The sequence below is a fragment of the Balaenoptera acutorostrata genome, chromosome 17 (assembly GCF_949987535.1).
Source record: "Balaenoptera acutorostrata chromosome 17, mBalAcu1.1, whole genome shotgun sequence".
Classification (NCBI taxonomy): domain Eukaryota; kingdom Metazoa; phylum Chordata; class Mammalia; order Artiodactyla; family Balaenopteridae; genus Balaenoptera; species Balaenoptera acutorostrata.
In genome coordinates this window covers 16,086,258-16,110,292 of record NC_080080.1, presented here as the reverse complement: position 1 = coordinate 16,110,292, position 24,035 = coordinate 16,086,258, and the positions used below count along the sequence as shown (strand labels likewise).

Sequence of the window (24,035 nt, the reverse complement as noted above, 5' to 3'; positions counted from 1 at the left end):
GTTATAAACAGTTTCTAAAATGGATGCTTCAGATGTGGAATTTAGTTTGAAGGCAGGAGGGAGGGAGGAATGTTTATTGAATGTGTATTGTGTACCTGACTTTTTATCTACATTAGTTTATTTAATTCACCCCAAAACCTGCAAAGTAGGTATAATATGCCTATTTTATTCACAAGGAAACTGCATAGTTAGAATCTCACAGGTCACATGGGGCAGAGCTGGGATTTGAATCTGGGACTTTTGACTCTAAAACTCACGTGCTTTCCTATGACACCATTCTGCCTCCTGAAGTTTACAGGAAACCAGCAGGGAGGATAAAACAAGGGTAGGCTGCTAGACCTTAGGAAGAGAATTCTTCTTCCATGTAGAGGAGAATCGGGACCAGAGACATAGCTGAGTGGTTTTTTTTTTTTTTTTTTAAATTTATTTATTTATTTATGGCTGTGTTGGGTCTTCGTTTCTGTGCGAGGGCTTTCTCTAGTTGTGGCAAGTGGGGGCCACTCTTCATCGCGGTGCGCAGGCCTTTCACTATCGCGGCCTCTCTTGTTGTGGAGCACAGGCTCCAGACATGCAGGCTCAGTAATTGTGGCTCACGGGCCCAGTTGCTCCGCGGCATGTGGGATCCTCCCAGACCAGGGCTCGAACCCGTGTCCCCTGCATTGGCAGGCGGATTCTTAACCACTGCGCCACCAGGGAAGCCCAGCTGAGTGGTTTTTAGCACAGCTGCCATGTGGACTCTGAAGGGACCTCAACTGCCTTGGTGTCCTACACCATCTCACCTCTAAATAACCAAGGAACTCACTTTATGGCAGAGGAAGTACAGCACTGGCCTCTTGCTGACAAAATTAGCTGATACTACTGTGTGACCCACCACTCAGAAGCTTAATAGAACTGTAGAATGACCTAAAGACCACCGGGAAATAACGTCCTTAAAGTTTGGGGCTTCTGTCCTGTGAAATATAGTAAATACAGTGTTTCCCCCATATCCAAAATACAAGGCCGTGGAACCAAGGGGGAGGTGGGAGTAACCCCATCTCATTTTTAGACTATTACACGTAACAACCCACTTAGAGTGTTTTGGCTTGCCATCCCTGAAATCCCTGGTTGGTGAGTTTGGAGGTCCTGGTTTCCACCAGGGACCACAGGCATAGTTCTATTAGAGCTGAAGCTGAAAGTGTCCCTGGCCATTTGAGGCTCCTCATGCCACTGGACCAACAAGCAGATGGAAGCTTACTGTGTTGACCGGGGCGGGGGGGGGTGGGGGTTGATCCTTATCATCAAGGAAAATTAGGTTACTGCTACCCAACAAAGGCAAAAAAAAAAAAACCATATCCAGAGCCCAGAAGACTCACTGGGTCACTTCTTAGCACTCTCATATACAGTAATAATGGTTAGTGAAAAACATGACAACCCAGTGAATATTGAGTCACTAAGGGCTCTAATCCTATGGAAATAAAAGGTTGACTCATCCTATCAAGTAAATAAAACTCTAGTCATCTGCAGTGCTGAGAGTAGGGAGAAGGTGGATTGGGTGGTGGAAGACGGAGGCTTGGTTGTCGATTTCAGTCCCTTGATCAGCAGGGGACCGAAAGGTGTGGATGGTAGTTGTTATGCATGTCTTATCTAATCAATCACAGTTTCCTTTTTCTGCTTGCCTTTCTGCTACCTCACGTGAAGGGTGTGTTACAATTTAGGTTCCAAGTGACAGTGTGACTGAATTGACATCTCCTTTCCACGACAGGGCAGTTTATGGAATTTGATGTCTCAGTAATGCTGGGGATGAGAGTTTCTTCATCCGAGTGAGGGGCAAGATGGATGCTGAGAGGATGCAACAGGGCGGATCATGCAGGAGACCCTCAGCATCCCTCCCCTTGCCTCCCCTCAGTCCATGTGCTGTCCTTCTCTAGACCTAGGGCTGAGCCCTGCAGATCACCTTACCTGGGCTCCCTTGCCCTCTGGTTTCCATTTTGGTTTGGTCAATGGAAGTTACGGGCAAAAAAATTAGAGGGTGGGAGGAGAGAAGTCAGAGTATTTCTTCCTCACTCCCTCTTTGCTTTGGCACCATCAGCTCGACCCTTCCATGACTTTGATTCCTGCCAGGCAGCTCCTCCGCCCTGATTTCAGTTCTCATTGGGTTCTGCAGAATTGCTTTTCTCCCCTTGCCCTTGAAGACCCAGAGCTAGCAACAGCTTCCTGCTGCCCTCATCTCTTGAAGGCTCCCTTAACTCTATCCACACCTCCGTAACTGATCCCTTCATTAAAACCTCTTAAATTAAACCATTTGAGCAGAGTTTTGTAACCTGCTGGGTCCCTGTGATACAAATTGGGAGCTGATTTCATTTTACTGAAGCATAACATTTTCATTTTATTCATTTTATTGAAGCAGTCTTCATTTTCTCAAAGGATATGTAGTAGTGTTTCTTGAAAAAGAGTTTCTACAATATTTAAATCAATTTGATCTACAAGTGTTTGATTTACATGCAGCCATGCCAGGAATAATACAAAATAATTATATGGCCATTCTTCACCTTGCTCTTTTGCACTTACCGATGTATATTAGAGATACACATCAGTAAACACAGAGCTGCCTTATGCCTTGAGCAAGTCTTATTCCATTGCGGACACACGACAATATATTTCACTGACCCCCCCCCCCCCCCCCTGTTAACAGTTGGTTTCCAGTCCTCTCTGACCATGCCACGGTAATTAACCTGAATATACACCCTTTCCCCACTTACCAAAATATTTGTTGGATAAATTCCTGGGAGGATAATTCCCAAGTCATAGGGTATAAGAATTTTAAATTTGACAGGGATGTCCAAATGTTATCCAGAGAGGCTTAATCAATGTGCACCCCATCAGCAGTGTGCCAGGGTGTGGGGCCGTTATTAAGTACAATAAGGGTCAGTTGAACACAAGCACTGCGATACCATGACAGTTGATCTGATGATAACCCTAACGGCTACTAGGTGACTAAGGGATGGAATGCGCTGGACAAAGGGATGATTCACATCCCAGGCAGGATGGAGCAGGATGATGCAAGATTTCATCACGCTGCTCAGAATGTGCGATTTAAACCTTATTACTTGCTTATTTCTGGAATTTTCCATTTAATATTTTCGGATGGAGGTTGGCCTCGGGTCACTGAAACCGAAGAAAGTAAAAGCGTGGATAAGAGGGGACTACCGTGATATGAAAAGTCAGCAGAATTAAACAGCACGAAATGATGGGGTGGATGTGTGTTGTTTTGGGACTCTAAAATCCATCGCCCTCCTTCTTTTGGCAACAGCACGCCGTCCTTGATACTTAACTTACCTGTGTTGTATGGGGCTGCCTCACCTACAGGTGACAGGGTGGGCGCTTGGCCCAGGTGAAGCATTTCTCCACAGGACAGGGTTGGGGGCTTGACAAAACCACCCCGGAATCTTACAGATAGCACAGTTTCCTGTGACAAGCACAAAGGGTACAATCTCAGCAAAGTGGACCAGGAAGTTTCAGGCTGGAGGATGCACTGGGAGGACTGCTTCTTATTTTTTTTCTTTTAATAAAGTTTTTTTTTTTAAATTTATTTTTTGGCTGCGTTGGGTCTTTGTTGCTGCTCGCGGGCTTTCTCTAGTTGCGAGCGGGGGCTACTCTTGGTTGCGGTGCGCGGGCTTCTCATTGCGGTGGCTTCTCTTGTTGTGGAGCACAGGCTCTGTAGGCACACGGGCTTCAGTAGTTGCGGTGCATGGGCTCAGTAGTTGTGGCTCAAGGGCTCTAAGCGCAGGCTCAGTAGTCGTGGCACATAGGCTTAGTTGCTCCATGGCACGTGGGGTCTTCCTGGACCAGGGATCGAACCCGTGTCGCCTGCATTGGCAGGCGGCTTCTTAACCACTGTGCCACCAGGGAAGTCCCAAGGGAGGACTGCTTCTTTAGGTCACCCCATTTCCTCCTAGGAGATACATTTGGATTTGTGGTGATGGGCTTCTGCCTGTCCAGGGTGAGGTCCGGTTGAAACTCCTGTAGCATCATTTCATATGATTGCAAAAAGTGCCTTTGTCAGGGTATGTCATCTGGATCTGAAATCTAGGTCCTGGGAACAATTTCTTACAGGGTCACCAGCACCATCTTGTTATACAGTTGCTAGGTTATATATCTTGTTATACAGTTGTTTATATGTTTGTCATCTATGTATCAATCATCTTTTATGCACTTATATACATATATTTTGTTATGCAGTTCCAGGCATCGCACATGGGCATCAAATTACAGCAATGAAATAGTGACCAGTGTGTGGTCTTGTGTAGTCATTTCTCTACAAGGTCTAGGAGAAGCTGAGCACAAGCCTGACCTCTTGGATATAGTGAGGCATTCAGTACATGTGACCCAAATCTGGCCAATCAGAGAGGACTGCAGGACTCCTGCTGGTGATACTCAGATAGCCCTTTTCTGCAGGAGTTCCTGAGAGGGTGGGACATAGCCCTGCAGCCATCTTGCCTCTGTGAGAGAAGATGGAGAGGACAGCACAGCTGAAGAGATAGACTAGAGTGACCAACTCATCCCAGACTGACCTGATTTTGGAACATAAAGTCCTGCATCCTGGGAACCCCCTCAGTCCTGGGCAGATCAGGACAGTCTCTACCTCAAGTAGAGAGTGGGAGTGTGTCATGATGACGTCATCTGATCCCCCAGTTCCAGCCCTGCCTGTGGACTTTTCACTGGCTCTGCCCTTTACAACCAAATGGGTCCTGACTGAGCCAGAAATGGACAGCTTAGGGGACAGGAGCATCTGTGTAGCTTTGACCAAGTCACTAAAATCTTCCAGTACGCCTTGATTTTTCCCATCTTTAAGACGAGCGGGTGGATGACTTTTACATTCTCTTCCAGCTTCATACAGTCTATGCATCGTATCAGTCCAGCTTTGCAACGCCCCCACTTTTTAACATTAAAAAAAAACCCCAAAACCCCGCTGTGCAGAGTTCCAAGATGCAAGCAATATGTTTGAGCTGACATTATCGACTGTTGTTGGCACAGTTTTACATAGATGGAAGTGAGGATTATGAAAATATCTGCTTGCAACCTTTATGTGGGAAGAGGGATGGAACACTAGGCATGAAATGGTGTTTATTTCGCTTATGACACTAAACAGAGAGTCTTCTAGAATCAGGTACGTTACTCACCAGCAGTGACGGATCTCAGGTGGAGCTTTCCACAGGCCACTTGAGGCAGGGTGTGTTCTAAGTCACAGCTCTCCAAAGCAGAAAGGAACCTAGTCTGGGAGTCAGGATTCCTGGGTCCTAGAGTGATGATTACTTAGTGGTTTAGAGTTGATGTATTTTAACATATGCAGTTGACCCTTGAACGACAAGGGGGTTGGGATGCTGGCACTTTGCACAGTGGAAAATCTTAGTATAGCTTATAGTTGGCCTTTCTACTTGCAGTTCTACCCACCTGGTTCAAACCTGTGTTGTTCAAGGGTCAACTATATTATCTTCTCTTGTGAGTTGTTACCTACACCTGTAACATTCTTTCTCAGGTACAGGTTTTATTTCACTAGTTTCTACTTATTCTCTAGGTCTTAACAGCGCTTAGGGAAGTTTTTCTGGCACCCCTAGAACAGACTTGGTTTCTGTAGTGATCATGGTGAAGCAGGATAGATATTGGTTGTCAAGCATACCATCTCATCCCCACCTCTTTTGGTCACAGCCCCTCCTTTCCTTTGGGGGAAAATTTCCCCCTTTATTTTTTTAATTTTTAAAAAACATTTATTTATTTGGCTGCACTGGGTCTTAGTTGCGGCATGTGGGATCTAGTTCCCTGACCAGGGATCGAACCTGGGCCCCCCTGCATTGGGAGCATGGAGTCTTAACCACTGGACCACCAGGGAAGTCCCTGAAAATTTCCCCCTTCATACTGTGGTTCTGGTGGGGCTGATAATCGCAGAGCCCACCTCCTTCCCAACAGGGGTTTCCAGGTAACTAAGCTGAGCCAATCATAGTCTTACCCTGCCCCCCTTCCCCACAGTGATTAGCCTGTAAATGGGCATGTGACCTAAGTGGGGCCAATCAGGGTCTTCTCTGGAATTGATTTCAAGAGACCTGGAGAGAGGAAGGATCTTTGTTTCTGATGGGGCTGCTAAGCCAGAAGCCTATGCATCTAGGCATACCAGAGGCGATCTTTCTCAGCAGCGCTGAGAAAAACTATCTGCATTTGGAGAGAAGAGGATAGGGCACAAAGGGAAGGCAGTGATGAGGAATGGAATAAGAGTGAGAGCCCTCTTTAGAGATGTAATTCACACACTGTAAAATTCACCCTTTTAAAGTATACAATTCCGTGGTTCTTAGTAGCGTCACAGGTTTGTGCAACCATCGTCAATATATACTGTATAATTCCAGAACATTTTCATCGCCCCAAATGAAAACTCTCACCTTTCACACTCTCAATCCTCCCTGCCCCCCAGCCCCTGGAGACCAGCAATCTACTTTCTGTCTCTATGGATTTGCCTTTTCTGGACATTTCATATAAATGGAATTATACAAGATGTAGCCTTTTGTGCTTGCTTTCTTTCATTTAGGATAATGTTTTCAAGGTTTATCCATGTTGTAGTGTATATCAGTATTTCATTTCTTTTATGGGTGAGTAATATTCCATTGCATGGATATGCCACATTTTGTTTTTCCATTCATCGGTTGATAGACATTTGGCTTGTTTTGGGCTATTATAAATTATGCTGCTATGAATTTTTCCAAAAATCTTACACAACTGTAATAAATTACTTCCGTGAAAATTTGTTAATGTCTGTCTTTCCCATCAGACTATAAATGTATGAGTGTAGGAGAGCTAGACAGTGCCTAGCACCGAGCAGGTGTTCAATAATTACATATTTCCTGAGTGAATAAATGAAAGACATGAGTATAATCCCCATTTTACAGATAGGAAGGCTGAGGGTCTGGGAGATTAAGTAACTTGCCCAAGTCACATAACTAGTACCTCCATCAGAGTTCCTAGTTATAAACAACAGAAACCAACTCTGGCTGATTTAAGAAGAAAAATAGTTTGTTGAAAGGCTATTGGGGAGCTCACAGAATCACCTGGAAGATCCAGGCTTAGAAAATGAGCTGGAACAAGGGAGGCAATATGGCAGTGAGGACTAAGGCCAAAATCATGCCTGAGAAGCAGCCTAGTAAGGACACTGCTGACATCTCCCCTGAGCAGAGGACATTACCAGTGTACCGGGGTCACCATCACTGTTCCTGGATATCAGAGGTTGCTGCTTTGCTGCTGGCCTCACCAGAATGCCTTTCCATTGGCCCTACTTCTTTGCATCACCAGTTTCTGATTGAAAGCTCATGGGCCCAGCTGATTGGCTGTGACTTAGCTGCAAGGGAAGCTGGGGAAATGAATATCTTTTAGACTTCTGCAGTGGAGATGGGCTCTGCCTTACCCCAGAACTCTCAGTGGGAATTCTCTAGAACAGGAAGATTTAGTGTTGGGTAGAAACTTTTTTTTTTTACTCTAATAATAGGTGGCAAGCTAGGTCTCTCCAAATTGAATACATTGTAGTTGTTCAACAGCTTCTGACAAAATGCCCAGTTCTCTGAACCTTTTGAGTCAGTGAAAGCTTTACTGTGTTGTATTTCATCTACTCCCCACTCTCCAAATGTCGGGTGTCAAAGCTATGACAGGTCATCATGTACTCAAGAGGCCCATTAATTTCTTATCTATCCCCTACCTTTTATTTTAAAAGCAAATTCTGCCAGAACACAGTGCCCTTTTAAATGTAAACAGAATTGAGTGCCTTAAGAAAAGAAAAAAACAAAACAAAAATACCCAGAAAAACACTAGGCCTTCAGCCTCCGATCTTGCCATGCATATGTAATCGGGGGGTTTCCCTGATGCTTTAGACCTTGAGAGGCACGACCTGATGGCCATGTCCATCTCCCATGTGGCTCGTTCCTTGGGTGATGCTCCAGGACTTTTCATGAGTGAACACCCCGTGTCATTTCCTCAACATCACCTCAAGGGAAGCTGGCCCCAGACCATCCATCGGGTGCTCATGGAATCAGAATTGTTGCACATTCTGAATGAAGCAGGCTTTGATTAGATCAGTGTAAAAATGCAACCCTTCTCCTCTGCCCTTGGGCGCATGGATAGTTAAGTCTCATAATTACTCACAACCACTATGGTGGTGCCCACATGCCTGTATTTAAGCCAAGAGACCTCAGGTTTGCCAGACACAGGGGAAGGACATTCCAGAGAACAAGGCCATCTCTCTTCATTATCTTGGGTATTCCAGCACGGAGGAGGTGGGGATGGATCTTAGAGAGTGTCCGGTTCACCCTGACCATTTTACAGAAATTAGGGCTTGAAGAGGTAAAGTGCTTGCTCAAGCTTACATAGCTCAAAAGTGACAGGGCTAGTGCAAGCCCTGGTTCTCCTCCTCTAAAATGGAGGTGATAAAAATAAGAGAATTTTCGGGAATTCCCTGGCGGTCCAGTGGTTAGGACTCTGCGCTTCCACTGCAGGGGGGCCCAGGTTTGATCCCTGGATGGGGAACTAAGATCCCACAAACCACGCAGTGCGGCCAAAATAAATAAATAAATAAAAATAAATAAAATATTCGTTTGTGAATCACAAGTTTGCTATGACATCAAATAGAAAATATATGTGGAAGCAGTTTTATACAAATAGTCCATAAATTCAGCAGGCCCTGAGCAAGTGCTTAATCTCTCTGTGCCTCAGTCTCTTCACCTGTGCAATGGAATAACATCAGTCCCGAGTCATCAGCTTGTGTGAGGATTAACTAAATTAAAACATGTAAATTACTCAGGGTAGAGCTTGCACATTGTGTGCGCTCCCTGAATCCTGGCTATTATGTTGGCTTATTGAACCTAATACCCAAAGGAAACTTCAATTAACTCCTGCTACTTGACTGATAAATTAAAAAGTTAATTAAGTGGCTAATTTACTCCCTTCCAAATTCTTGTTCGAAATCTATCGAAAAACTGTCTCACTGTCCTATATTAATGAGCCCCAGGAGCAGTAGAGAGGGCTGTCGTGGAAATTGGGGAACTTGGCTGTGCCACCTTTCTAAACATGCAGCCTCTGGGTACTGTCCTAAGGGCTGAGCAGGGGTACTGTCCTAAGGGCTGAACTTGTTTCAGATCCTGGCTCTGTCAGTTGCTGGCTGGGTGCCCACAGGCTGACTCCTTCCTTTTTTTGGGCATCCATTTCCTTGATTGTAAAAAGAGGGGGTAAATAGACTCCTGTTAATTTTAGATGTGTCTGTAGGAGGTGTAGACATTGGAACTGAATTTACTGATTTCCTAGAACAGTTACGCTTGTGGATTCTAGAGTCAGAATCCTGGATTTGAGGGCAGTCTTGTGTGACTGGGCAAGTTATTTAACCACTCTGAGCCTCAGTTTTCTGATCTGTAAAATGGGGACAATAAGAGTACTTCCTTCAAGGGTTGTTGTGAGGACTGAATTAGATAATGCATATGTACTACTTAGCCTAGTGTCTGGCACTCTGTGAGCTCCTGGTAAGTATTGGCTATAATAAAAACAGCTACCGGAAAGGATTTGTTTTTTTTTTTTTAACATTTTAAAAATATGCTTTTCCATTATTGTTTATCACAGGATATTAAGTATAGTTCCCTGTGCTCTACAATAGGACTCTGTTTTTTATCTATTTGAAATGTAATAGTTTGCATCTACCAGTCCCAACCTCCCAATTTATCCCTCTCCCCCCCTCCCCTTGGCAACCACAAGTCTGTTCTCTATGTCTATGAGTCTGTTTCTGTTTTGTAGATAGGTTCATTTATGCCATATTCTAGATTCCACATATAAGTGATACCATGTGGTATTTGTCTTTCTCTTTCTGACTTACTTCACTTAGTATGATAATCTCTAGTTGCCTCCATGTTGCTGCAAATGGCATTATTTTGTTCTTTTTTTATGGCTGAGAAATATTCCATTGTATATATGTACCACATCTTCTTTATCTATTTATCTGTCGATGGACATTTAGGTTATTTCCATGTCTTGGCTATTGTGAATAGTGCTGCTATGAACATACGGGTGCATGTGTCTTTTTGAATTATAGTTTTGTCTGGGTATATTCCCAGGAGTGGGATTGCTGGATCATATGGTAACTCTATTTTCAGTTTTCTGAGGAACCTCCACACTGTTCTCCATAGTGGCTATACCAACTTACATTCCCAACAGTGTAGGAGGGTTCCCTTTTCTCCACGTCCTCTCCAGCATTTGTTATTTGTAGACTTTTTGATGATGGCCATTCTGACCAGCATGAGGTGGTACCTCATTGTAGTTTTGATTTGCATTTCTCTAATAATTAGTGATGTTGAGCATCTTTTCATGGGCCTACTGGCCATCTGTATGTTGGAAGAGCTTTGTTTCTAAAGCTCACCCTCCAGTATTAGCTTCTTTCCTCTTCGTTCTTAGGCCTTTCTTTTGAAGTCAAGTACAGAGTTTCGGTTAACTGAGAGTTCTGGTTGATTGAATACTGGTTAATCAAGAGCTGGCTCCCCTCCTGTTTTGTGGTTTATGCATATTTATGGTTAGAATCTGCAAGGAGCCTGCTGGGCATCAGATGGCACTTGTCTTGAGCACATTCATTCTGAGGGAAGGAAATAGACGTAGGTTCCCACACAATGGCCCCCACCCTGAAACCATGAAAGCAAGCAGCCTCTGGGAGATCCAGGTTAGACGCTATCTTACCAGAAGTTGAAGCAACTTCTTCAGAAAAAGAAAAATATGTCTAATATCATGTTTTGTCTAAGTGCCACAGGGAATATATTTTTCTTGGAGATGAATAAAAAAGAAGCAACTGCCCCATCCACACAGAAGTAATAAATAGTAATAAAATCTCCTGTGAACAGCCACTTCTTAGTAACCTGGACCCAAAAATGTGAGTTCAAAGTCAAGAGTAGAAAGATATTAGATGCATCGCATAAAAACATGAAGAATGTGGAGAACTGGTTATGAATTTATGACATGTTTATGAAGCTGAATATTTGCTTTTTAAGAGCCTCCTACCCGTGGCTTTGCAGCGAGAGGAGGCTCTGGGGAATGTTTCCACTCGGCCTCCTGGAGAGTGATGGGGGGAAGGGTGGGAAGAGGGCAGAGGGGCTGTTTGTCTGGCAATGGAAGAGCAAGTGAGCAAGTGAACTTTCTTGAGTCTCCACCCCTTTGTACAGGAAGTCAATTCAAGGGCCTTGGTGTTCCTCAGCATGTGGACGAGTGGTCCTTCTGGAAGAAAGGTCCTACGGGGCTTCTGCCTCCAGCCAGCTCTTGGGCTCTAGGCCGTGGCATCCTTGGCACCTTGGTACTAGAGCCATTTGTCTTCCCTGGCACTCACTGCTCCTTCCACAGTTCCTGGTCTACTCTGTAACTTTGCCCCTTGCACCTTGCTGTCTGGTGACTTCTGCCCTCTCCTGGGCCTTCTTTCAACGGGTTCTCTGCCCTCAACATCCTCCCATTCATCGAGCCCATCACTCTGTCCCAGATCAACCAATTACAGTACCTAACTACTGGTAAAACCATGCACTTACCATGTACTCACTGTGAGGCACTTTACAAATATTATCTCAAATCCCTACACAACCCCAGAGAGATGGATATTCCGAGCTCTACTTTTCATTGAGAAAACTGGAAGCTCAGCTTGCTTACTTGACTTATCCAAAATTGCACAGCTGTTAAGCAGCAGAGCCAGAATTTAATCCCAGACCTTCTCTCTCGCCAAGAACTGGGCTCTTTCTACAAGTGGTCTTCAAACGATGTGTCACCATGGGACTTTTCTCAGAACAAAGTCATACAGAAGACAAAGAAAGGAGGCGCTGTCCCCTGGGGAGCAGGGGTGAGCACTCCTATCAGATGTTGACAGCTGTACTGCTAGGTAAATTTTCTTTATTAATTAATTCAGTGGGATTGAGTTCTTTTTGAGGACATACCTTCTTGTAAGTGAGTTCCTGGGCAACTAACTTGTAAATTGGGGATAATAAACCTCCTGGTAGGTTGTAGTTAGGTTAAGTGGAGTGTCTGGTACATGGGAGGTACTCTGTAAATGGCAGTGATTACTATGACTTCACACTTGATTTTAGTCAAAGTACAAGTTAATTTCTCATTCAATAAATGACCTAAGAGGGTGTTGATTTCTTTAAAGACACCAGAACCCAGATGGGTCTTATAGGCTCTCCTGCCCCATCCAGCTGGGAAAAGGTAAAGGGGGCTGGGAGATGTTTAAGTCTCAGAGAGGCTGCTCACAGCTGCTCCCATGAGCCAGCCAGGTGTACTACTGACAGGAAATTTTGAAATGAGACACTTATAATAGCAAAGCAGCTCCCCAGGTGCTTTGTAAACTTCTTCAGTTCCGTTGCTCCTTTTGGCAACTCAGAAGCGCTCTGATTCTGACCTTAGCTTGGACAGGGGATGGCTGGGGATGGCTATGTCTTCTAAATTCCTCCTCTGTAGCTGGGTTCCCTGGAGGTAGTATTCCTGCTTTCGGTTACATTTAAAGGAGTGTCTTTTACTTGGAACCCAGCCAAGAGCTGGACTGCGGGGAGGGACTGAGGCCAGGAAAAGCTGTGCTCGGGAGGGGGCTGCGGGAGAGAGGAAGTAACTATAGGTTCTCACAGCTGCCACTCAGAGCAAGAAAGTTGTTCTTTCTCTCTTCCTTCTGCAGCCATGAGTTTCCATATGGATGTCCTACAAGAGCCACGCATGTCTCGGGTTACCTCTGGACTCTTTGTTAGTGTTCCCAGCAGATGCAGAAGGAAAAGAGCAGTTGAGTGGCCAGGAAGGGCCCCTGGTTACATGGGGGTTTTTCCCAGGCAGAGTAAATGACTTGGCAAAGTCTCCACGCATTTGGGCTGAGCTAGGCCGTGGGAGGCCAGGTGTTTGAGTATCTGTGAGGGCATATAGAAGCTGGAGGGCCTCGTGGGTCCTGATCCTTGGCTTAGAGGCAGAGCATTGAAGAGCTGGGATTCAGGAGACACTCCAGGGCTCTGGGAAGTTGTGATTTGCCCCAACAGGTATTTCTTGAGTGTATTAGCTGAGGCATTTGGCTGCAAGTGAAAGAAACTCAAATTAGTTTAAGGAAAAAGAAAAGAGCAGAGGGAATTTATTGGTCCAGGAGCATTGAAAGCCCAGGGGTGGCTCTCAGGCTGTGGGCATGGCTGGAGGTCCCCTGTGCCTCTGTCTCTTTCTCCCTATTACAGGTTCTTGCTCACCTTTGCGCTGGCTTCAACACCAGGCAGGCTTTTCTCAGTGGTGACAAAGATGGCCATTGGCCCCTCCCAGCTTCCTTTGTCCTCCAAGCCAGTGATCCTAGAACAAAGGGAGAGCATCATTCCCAAAATTCCAGCCTAAGTACTGAGAATGACGTGACTGACCTGGCTTGGGTCACATGCCCATTTCCTGAAGCAGCACTCCACCCAGGAGCAGTCTGAGAGGGTTGGGGCCATCCCACCTGAACCACCTGAACTGCACATAGGGGAGCGGGATCCTTAAGAGATGCTGGGCAGACAAGAAGGTTGACCTCCTCCTCAGTGGGCACCTCCCATGCCATCAGCATGGCAGAACTTGGCAGTGGGTGGGTGGGGTGTCGTGACACCCACTGAGATCACAGACTTCTTGGGAGTGTGGCATGTCCTTTGCCCTACTTGTATAGTGATAGGAGTTTTGCCATGGTTGCCTATGTTAAGCCTCTCAAAGATGTCCACCTCTTAACCCCCAGAACCTATGAATATGTTATGATATATGGGAAGGGGGAATGAAAGTTACAGATTAAATTAAGACTGCAAATCAGTAGCCTTTAAAATAGATTATCATGGATTATCCAGGTGGGCCCAATGTAATCACAAGAGTCCGTCCGTACATGCGGAAGAAGGTGGCAGAAGGGTCAGAACCGGAGAGATGGCATTGGGAGAAGTCTCGCTTGGCCAGTGCCAGCTTTGAAGATGGAAGGACGTCATGACCTAAGGAATGGGGTGACCTCTAAAAGCCGGAAAAGGCAGGACATGAATTCTCCCCTAGAGCCTCCAGAAGACAGCCCAGTCCTGATGACATCTTGATTTTAGCTCAGTGAGAACCATTTCAGACTTCTGACCTCCACAAGATAAAAATTTGTGTTGTTTTAAACATTAAGTTTGTAATTTGTTACAGCAGGAGTAGGAAACTAATATGTTGCCCGGAATAAAAGGGACGCTGCTTGGGCTTCTTTGCATCCAAGTGGGTACGACTGAGTTCTGGTTGTAGACGGAGCAGGTGTGTGGCAGCTCCTGGGAATCTCAGGCGGCAGGCAGCGCCCCTTCCCTTCTTCTTCTTCGTCTCCCTTTCATCCTACTGCCTAGATGTGGATGCCAGCTGGACCACGATGCTGAGGCCAGACCCCATAGAAGGTGGAGGTGTGGGCTGGAAGGAGCAGAGCCATGGACCAGCCTTGGAATTTCTACCTCCACACTTTGAGTTGAGTGAGAAATTTCAGCCTTGTTCAAGCCACTCTTATTAGGGGTGCTTTCAAAACTCACAGCCGGAGTCAATCCTAATTATTGTAGAAAGAAGAGGCATTAGCACTGACCTTTAAGGAGGTCCAACAGACCCAGGCTCTACAAGGTGGGAGCATCCCAAGGATATTTCAGTGATGATTCAGGAGCTTCTTTCCTGATCCCTGACTCTCCAAATCCAGCATCTTTTCCATCAGACGGCTGTAGTCTTGGCGTCGCAGCCTTCATTTCCATCCTGTCTCTTGCCCCTGCTGCTGATGTCTATTCTTAACTAACCAACCCTGATTCAGCTTGACTCCCTGGCTCTCTGGCTCCTATGCTGCCTTGGTGAGCACCCATGATCCAGTTCTGGCCCCAAGGAATTCATTCCTTCCCTGGCTGGCTTTCCCTTTATCCCACCCAGATAGAGCTAAATAAGAATGCAAGTTTTAATTAGCATTGAAGAGCTTGTCTCTAGGTGCCTGTGTGTGACTTCAGAGCAAATCATACTTACAGTAATTAACGTTTATTGAGCACTTACCATGGGACAGGAAATTAAGTGCTTTATATTTTAACTGCGTTTAATCCTCAGAACAACACTAGGGGGTAGGTACTAGTGTTATCTCACTTTACAGGCAAAGAAACTGAAGCTGTATTGCCAGAGAAGTTAAATAATTTGTCAGAGGTCACTCAACTGCTAAGTGGCAGAGCTAGTATATAAAACAGGCAGTTGGATTTCAGAGCCCAGAGCCCATGCTGTGATACATTAGGTAGATGCCTCCCAAGCCCAGCTACTGCCGTATTCTGCATAGCACTTGTCTCTGCAAAATGTTCAGGCAATCATGAGTAATGACTCAGGGCATGAGTAAATGACTCATGGCAGCCAGGGCTGCCATGTAAGGTTGTGTGGACTGTGCACTGCACAACTCAGGAGGTACCATTCACGTTGTCATCTATGTAATTGTAACCCCTGGAGTTGTGCAGTGGACAACCTGCATGAATATATGTGGCTACTCCAAGGCTTTGGGGCCTGCATAAGCTGATAGCCAGAGGTCACATGGAAATACCAGGAACTCAGTTGGGGAGCTATTAAAAAACTGTGCTTGGGAGTTGGTGTTGAAGATTAGGAATCAGGGAAACAAGCCAAGGTAATGGGAGACAGGAACGCGGAGGACTCTTGCTGGAGCAATCTGACAAAATCTGCTGGATGGTTTCTTTCACACCCAGACCTGCCCTAGATGACTCTTTAAAAAGGGGGGAGGAATTAGTTGTGTTGAATCATAAAAATAATACATGCTTATTGATGAACATTTAGAAAATATAGAAAAGTTTAAATAAGAAAGTAGTCACGCATTATCCACGACCCAGAGAAAACCACTGCTAATATGTTATTGGATTTTTTTCCAGTCTCTCATCTCTTTGTTTCTTGATGGGTGATAGATAAATAAATAGATATCGATGTCTCTCTCTCTCTCCCTCTCTATTTAGATAGATAGATAGATAGATAGATAGACATATTGATTTGTACATGGTTGATCATGTTAAAAGTATTAGCTCATGATATTTGCGTAATTTTCACCAGGTCCTCTAGAAATGGTTCAGATGGGATTGGGCTGACTCTTGCTCATCCTGGAGCATCTTTAAGGCCCCACCTGACTGCTAACACAAGCTACTGAGCAATTCTTTCAAGAGCTAGTGGACCATAGAATGGAAAGGCTGTTAATAGAACTGAAGGGAAGCAGGAGTGGTCTTTGGGATGACGGAGAATGCGTCACAGTCAGACCCAGGGGCGTTGAGTGTTGACGGGCCATTGGAACCCGTGGGCCAGCACACAGAGTCATGAGCCAGCTTGTACACTAGGGAGCTTGGTGACCTTCCAGATGATAAACTGGTCCTTCTGAAAGGGATCTTCAAGTTGATGTGGGCCAGCCTCCTCCCTCCTCTTCATCACCTTCTTGCCCCATCTTGACCACACAAACACATTTTCTGGATGAGGGAACTAAGACCTAGGGAAGTGACTTGACCTGCTTGAGACCATAGAGTGAGTCAGCAGCATCCAGGGACCAGAACTCAGGACTCCTGACTTCTTTCCAAGAATCCAGTATGTCTGAAAATATGTACTGGGAAAAGCCAGACTTACCATATACTCCGGAATAAAGAAGTGTTCCATGGTTGAAGCAGCACTTTGGTCAAAGGTTGCACACTGTAATCCTCTCTGAGACTCACAAGTACCTTAGCTTACTAAAGCCTCTGAGAAGGCCTGAAGCAAGGAAACCTATTGAACTTGGTTCAAGGCATTGTTTTCTGAACTTGTGTAGACAAGGAACTCTTTTCTCATTGATCATCTAGTCATGTTTTGAGGAATATACTGGGGGAAAGAGAGGCTGTGTTACACTATACGGCCTGTCCACTTAGGCCAGAAGGGATACCTGAGGACATAAGAAATGTCACACTGGGTCAGAGCCACAGTCTTCCAGCCCAGGAATGTGCTCTGTGATAGGGCCACCAAGAAAAGTGTTGCAAGAGCGTGTGGCTGCCCTCTGCCGAGGCCGAGCTTAGAGGCTGGACACTGGGTTTTCTTAATGGCCTAATAGCTTAATACGACACTGTTGTCCCCAAATGGATTTATTTATTTATTTATTTATGTTTATTTTTGGCTGCATTGGGTCTTCATTGCTGTGTGCGGGCTTTCTCTAGTTGCAGCGAGCGGGGGCTACTCTTCATTACGGTGAGCGGGCTTCTCATTGCAGTGGCTTCTCTTGTTGCAGAGCACGGGTTCTAGGCACGTGGGCTTCAGTAGTTGTGGCACATGGGCTCAGTAGTTGTGGCACACGGGGTTAGTTGCTCCGAGGCATGTGGGATCTTCCTGGACCAGGGCTCTAACCCGTGTCCCCTGCATTGGCAGGTGGATTCTTAACCACTCTGCCACCAGGGAAGTCCCCCAAATGTATTTAAACTTTTGAAAATTTCAAATAGCTTACACTAAATAAGTTTCATGGGAGCAAGTTCTTGTGTGTCTTGTTCTTTTCTGTATCCTTGGTACCTAGAACAGTGCCTGGTACATAGTAGGCATTCAGTAAAGACTTGCAGAATAAATGGAATTAAATTTCCAATGGCTCTTGAGGGCTGCAGAATTCCACAATTTCCTCTGAGTGACATAAAATCTTTAACTTTCCCCATACAGGCTTGGAGACTTACAACTTATGATTCAGATTTAACAAATACTTATTGAGTGCTTAATGTATGTTAACCATGGGCTAGACGTGTTCCCATATAAGTAAGGTCTTACTTAATATTTTCAATGACCCTATAAAGTACTATAATCTCGATTTTTCAGGTGGGGAGGCTGAGGCTTGTGGGTGTTAGGTGACTTAGCTGAGGTGATGTTTTTAATAAGTGGCAAAGCTGGGATTTCAGCCCAGGTGTTCTTAATAAACGGCAAAGCTGAGATTTATGACCCCATGGCCAGAGCCAGGTGTAGCTTATTCATGGCGCTCACATGCGATGATCGAGGCTGACTTGAGATGAATCAACAAGAGGCAGGCCCCGGATGAAGGCTCCTCCCGATTATAAAGGAAGGCATTTCCTCTTCTGAAAAGTTGTTTGCAGCGAGGCCTGGTCACCACGGCTTTCCTGGGTGCTATGTGGGGACCCCAGGCCAGCTGTCATGTGTCTTTGTGGAAAGTAATTCTGCCTAAGGCAGAGTAACTCTGAGAATTGAGAAACACGAATAGTTCACAGCTGATAGAACAGCTGAAGCCCTAAGCTAAGCCTCCCCAGCCCTGGTTACAGGAACACAGTGGCAGCAACACGCCAGCCTGCCTCGAATCAGCCTGTCCATTCAGCAGGTTGATATTTTCCATCCAACCCTTTGAATGCCCAGGCATTCATCTTATTAGCACTAGAGTAGCTTTTTTCAGTTTAATTTAAAAATTAAAGAAAGACAACCACTGTAACAGCTGGTTGCTCTCTGAAAAGTTCCTCTGAGCTAGAGCACAGAGAGGCTAATTAAACTGGCCTCAAGAGAAAGTGTGTGGTTGGATGGGAGGCCTGGCGGATGGAAGATTATGTCTCAGTAGATTCATGGGATGTCAGAGCTGGGAGAGCCCGGGAGATCACCGGGTTCCTCATCTTACAGAGGAGGAAACTGAGGCTCTGAGGTCGCCCAAGGTCACGTAGCTCTTGCCTGGGAAAGCTGCATTTCAAACTCAAGTCTCTTGATTCTTGGTGCAGCTTTCTTTAATCTACAACATCCTGCTGACTTGAATACGATCTTGGCTTCATCATTCATGCTTCATCATTACACAAGTATTTAGCCTCTCTGATCTTTGCTCATCTGTAAAGTACAGGCAATCATAATTACCTACCATGGATTTACGGTAAAGAATAAGTGGGATTTTACCTGTAAAGTGCTTTCCCAAGTGCCTGGCACACATAATTTCTTAGTAAATTAGAATTTTTTAAATTTAACAATATTATCATTATTGTTCTATATTCTAGAATGGCATAATCTCCCTAGTTGGGGGAATTGGCTTGTGAGAAGGAAGAGGTACCTCTGTCTGCCTGCCCTTTGCAGTCTGGTAGTGTGGCAAGGACACATCAAGGATGTTTGTATTGGGGGGGTTTCCTGCATGCTCATTTCCGTGCTTTGCCAGACGTACAATGTTGTTGTGAAACTTCAGGCTTTTCCTGCCACTGAGAAAAGTGATCTGATAAATCCACTCATATTAAGGTGACAATGATAATGTTTTACTCCTTTCAGAATGCCTGGGAGATGATACTTAATGCAGAGTAATTCATTTCCAAGGAGAGAATCTCAGGTAATGGGGCCAGGTGAGTAGGAGAGGAAAGTTGGCCTCTGGGTCTTGGTCTTCCTGGAGCCCCCTCAGTCAAGCTAGAGGAGGTGGTCATCTGCTCGGCCCATATCCGGGCCTCACCTCACCAGCCTCTCCCCATCATCTTGACTGTGATATGCCCTCACAACGAGCTTCCTGTCAGGGAAGCTGGTTCTTGGTGGTGGGAGGGGAAGGACTGACCCAAGTCAAAGTGCCTGGGATGCGGGCTGCACTGCACAGGCTTGAATGTGCAGCTTATCTACCATTGTCTCCTAGACTCTGCCTGGGCTCAGGGTTCAAAATCAGAAGCTTCCCACAAGTGAAATTAGCTGAGCGAGAACCTGGTGCACTTTCTAGAACTATTAAGAAACAAAAACAGAGAAAGTATCACTGTAAGCACTATTAGTATAAACAATCCATTTAAATAGCACAAATAGGTTGCAGTTTTATGACACTGTGCTAGTTTAATTCAACATTTGAATAAATGTACTTTCTTTGTAGAAAGCATAACTCTGTGCAAGACAGAAACCCAGGAGTGCTTCTGTGTCCTTCTTCTTCTCCATCCCCATTTCAATCCGGCATTGATGTATCAATACTTCCAAATATCTCTTGAATCCATCTACATCCCTCCATCATCGCTACTGTCACCCCATCATCACTCCATTCCGTACTGAAGTGGCCTCCTGGATGTCCTCACTGGGTCCCTCCTGTCTCCAAAACTTTGCTGTCTCTCCAAAACTTTGCATACAGTATAGTCCACTGGGGTGCAGGCAGAATTTTGATTTTTATTTATTTTTGATAAATAAAAGTTATTAAACATTTATTTTTAATAAAATTAAGAATAAAGCTTTACTGATATTCATACAAACTACTATATATAGAATGGATAAACAAGGTCCTACTGTATAGCACAGGGAACTATAGTCAATATCCTGTAATAAACCATAATGGAAAAGAATATGAAAAAAATATATGTATAACTGAATCACTTTGCTGTATACCAGAAACTAACACAACATTGTAAATCAACTATACTTCAATTAAAAAAAAAAGCTTTACTGATATTCAACAAATGGTTTGACCTGGGCTCCTCACCCTAATCCTTGTGCCAGACAGATGCATGTCAGGTTTGGTTCAAGAAGTATCCTGGAAGCCTCTAGAACATGGCAGGGTTCAGGGGGTGCCCTCATGGTTTTCTGCTTGTTGTTTTTTTTTTTCCCAGCTTTATTGATGATTACAAGTTGTACATATTTAAGGTGTACAATTTGATGATTTTATATACATATGTATATGATTTTACATACATATATACATATACATTGTGAAATATTCAGAACAATCAAGCTAATTAACATATCCATCACCTCATTTGGTTACCTTTTTTTGTGTGTTGAGAACACTTAAAATTTACTCTCTTAGCAATTTCAGGTATACAATATTAACTATAGTCACATTGTTGTACAGTAATCTCTAGAACTTATTCATCTTGCATAACTGAAACTTTGTACCCCTTGACCAACATCTCCCCATTTCCCTCATTCCTTAGCCCCTGGTAACCACCATTCTACTCTCTGTTTCTATGAGTTTGACTATTTTAGATTCCACATATAATTGAGATCATGCAATATTTGTCTTTCTGCATCTGGCTTATTTCACTTAGCATAATGTTCTCCAGGTCCATTCATGTTGTTGCAAATGGCAGGATTTCCTTCTTTTTAAAGGCTGAATAATATTCCATTGCATATATAGGTACCACATATTCTTTATCCATTCATCCATCAGCGGACATTTAAGTTGTTTCCATGTCTTGGTTATTGGGAACAATGCTGCAGTGAACATGGGACTGCAGGTATCTCTTTGAGATCCTGAATTCATTTCATTTGGATATATACCCAGAAGCAGGATTGCTAAGTCATATGGTAGTTCTATTTTTAATTTTTTGAGGAATCTCCATACTGTTTTTCATAGTAGCTGCACCAGTTTACCTTCCCACAAATGGTGCACAAGAGTTTCCTTTTCTCCACATCCTCACCAACACTTGTCTCTTTCATCTTTCTGATAATAGCCATCCTAACAGGTGTGAGGTGATCTGCCATTATGGTTTTGATTTGCATTTTCCTGATGATTAGTGAAGTTGAGCACCTTTTCATATTCCTGTTGGCCATCTGTATGTCATCTTGGAAAAGCCTATTCAGGTCCTCTGCCCATTTGTTCTCAGTGTCTTACAATGTACTGCATTTTGTATCTTCTCCTGGAGAAGCCACTTATGGATTACATTAAGTAGCTTTAATTAAATGAACTTTCAAAAAGTGGACAAGCAACTTAAAAAGATTCCTGCATCACATTTGTAGATTGAAGGTAATACTAAAGACAAGCAAGAGGGAATGACAGGCTACTGGCTGAGCCATTACACCTCCTCGAATGAGTAAAGACAATGATGACCTAATCAAGTCAGACTCTAAGTTGGCCCCCGAATTCAGAGTGATCAAAAATATCACATGAAATACGGACAAACATCTACTAGTGTTGGTAACAAACCTCACCCTAAGTGTACATTGTGCTTTGAGATATTAACTAATGATAGTATCTAGTCATTGTCGTAATTTGCAAGATTTAAAGAAAATCTTTTCTTTGTGGTCATTTCCAAACATACACAAGATAGAAAATATAATAATGAAACCCCATGTACCTATTGCTCAGCTTCAACAATTATCAGCATTTTGCCAAGACAAGACTTTAAAAATTATTTCTTAGCTCCCTTTAAAAGCATTTCTATATTTGTCCAGTTTATAATGTACATGAACTATACAGTATATATGAATATACAAATATACAATACATAAGTTTGCATAAAACCTTTTTACTCTTAAGGATGTGTAATCCAATGTTTAGAGAAGGCTGCTGCATGCTGCAGGCAGGAGACCTTTTTGATGTGCAAATCTGATCATACCCCTCAAGGGCTTCTCATTGCTTTTAGGGAAAGTTCTACAAGGATCCACCTAAGTTTCTTGCCTCAGTCCCTTCCAGCCCCCTTTGCTCTCTCTGCTCTAGCCTCAGTGTCAGTCGACAGTGTCAACTTTTGCACAGTGCACATGTTGACCCACCGTTCCTCCTGCCCAGGGCCTTTGCACATTCTTCTTCATCTGCTCCCCGTCTCAGCTCCAGGGCCACTTTCTTAGGGAATCATTTCCTTCCCTCCAGTCCAGGTTGGATCTCCTAAATGTGATCCATTCTCATTGAACTGAATTATTTTCCTTCATTTTGCTGTCTCAGTCTGTAATATCTAACTATAGACTCATTTGAGTGATGGCTAACGTCTGTCTCTCTCTGTCAACTGAAATCTCCAAGAAGTCTACCCTGTAAATCTCAGTTGGTAGATGAATCATCATTGCATGAGAAGTTCAGCCCTGGAAGAGATAAGGAACAATGCAAGACAACACTTCAAGTTCACGGACAGTGTGTGGTTAATTGCCAAACAAGCACAGTGGATGTCAAATGCCTCAAGTTCAAAGGAAGAACACTGTCTGTGGGGTGGGCTGGGCTAATTTCAGATGGTATTATCTTTTGAAATATAAAAGCCACGTGTGAACAAACACATCTTGACATCCTGGACGCTGAAATCCTTGTGTGTGATACTGAAAGCATAATTTAATTTCAATGTACAAGAGTCTCTAATTCGACCCTGAAGTCATAATGATAATGTCACCTTCCCAGGTAATTCCAACGTGAATGAATCTGCCCTTTTCTCAGGCTCTGCATCCATTCCTGCCTTGAAGATGAGGCTGTGGTTTATTGGCAATAACATCTTTCCTTAGGTCTTGTAGCCATCCTTCCCAGTTTGACTTTTGACCGGGCTCTCACGTGGTGTTTTCTGTGGTTTTGTAATAAGGGGACTTGTTTTTATATAATCTGGTAAATAGAGAACCAACTTGGTATTAATTTAGAAGATTTGTATTAATTTAGGCTGATTTGTGAAGCTTAGCCTGACATTCATATGATCTGAGCTTGTTTTGCCCAAGAGAGGCTCTGTTTGCATCTGTTTTTGTTTCAACACATGCTTATTTATTTATTTTCCTTGTTTCTTACTTGTCCCCTGCCATTAGAATCTAAGCTTCGTGAGAGCAAGGACCTTAACAGTCCTGCACCCGTTGTAACCTCAGCACCTAGGACAGGGCTTGACCCAGAGCAGGTACTCAATAAACATTTATTGAATGAATGACTATAGGGCGAAGTTCTGAAGCAGAGTGGAGTTCATGGTTGTGTTTGAAAGCACATTGGCCAGAAGGCCCTTTAGCATTATTTCAAAATCTCTCAATCTTGTAACTTGAGGGAAGGGGACAATTTTTTCCCCCATTTCTTTATTTCCTATGACATTGGCTACTACCAGGTACTTGTTCTACTTGGATTCTACTCGGATCTACTTGTATAGTAGATCCGAGGATGTCTTCTAAATGGAATCAACAAGAATTCTGGATAGTCATTCGACCGTGGTAATGGAGAAGAAGGAGGAGCAGGTGGGAGAGGATTGGCTTTTGAATGAGTGGACCTGAAGTCCCAGTGTCCCTTCTTGCTCACTGAGCAACCTTGGGGTGAATCACTGGATTGCTCAGCCTCAGTTTATTTACCTGTACAATGGGTATATTAATAGCAGTAGTTCTTGTCCCAGGGCTGTTGTGAGGCTTTCTGTCTGGGAAGGGCTCTGTAAACAGTGAAATGT

At 44.1% G+C, this 24,035-nt stretch overlaps 1 long non-coding RNA gene and 1 other non-coding gene across 2 annotated transcripts; one reads left to right on the top strand and one right to left on the bottom strand.

Annotated features, from left to right (window-relative positions):
• Positions 1–5,792: 5,792 nt before the first annotated feature.
• On the bottom strand, positions 5,793–5,866 carry TRNAW-CCA (transfer RNA tryptophan (anticodon CCA)). The gene has a single exon. It is a non-coding gene; the product is annotated as a tRNA-Trp (tRNA).
• Positions 5,867–17,123: 11,257 nt separating this feature from the next.
• LOC130705504 (uncharacterized) lies at positions 17,124–20,027 on the top strand. Its single transcript, XR_009005772.1, has 3 exons — positions 17,124–17,211; positions 19,246–19,316; positions 19,820–20,027. It is a non-coding gene; the product is annotated as an uncharacterized LOC130705504 (long non-coding RNA).
• Positions 20,028–24,035: the final 4,008 nt, after the last annotated feature.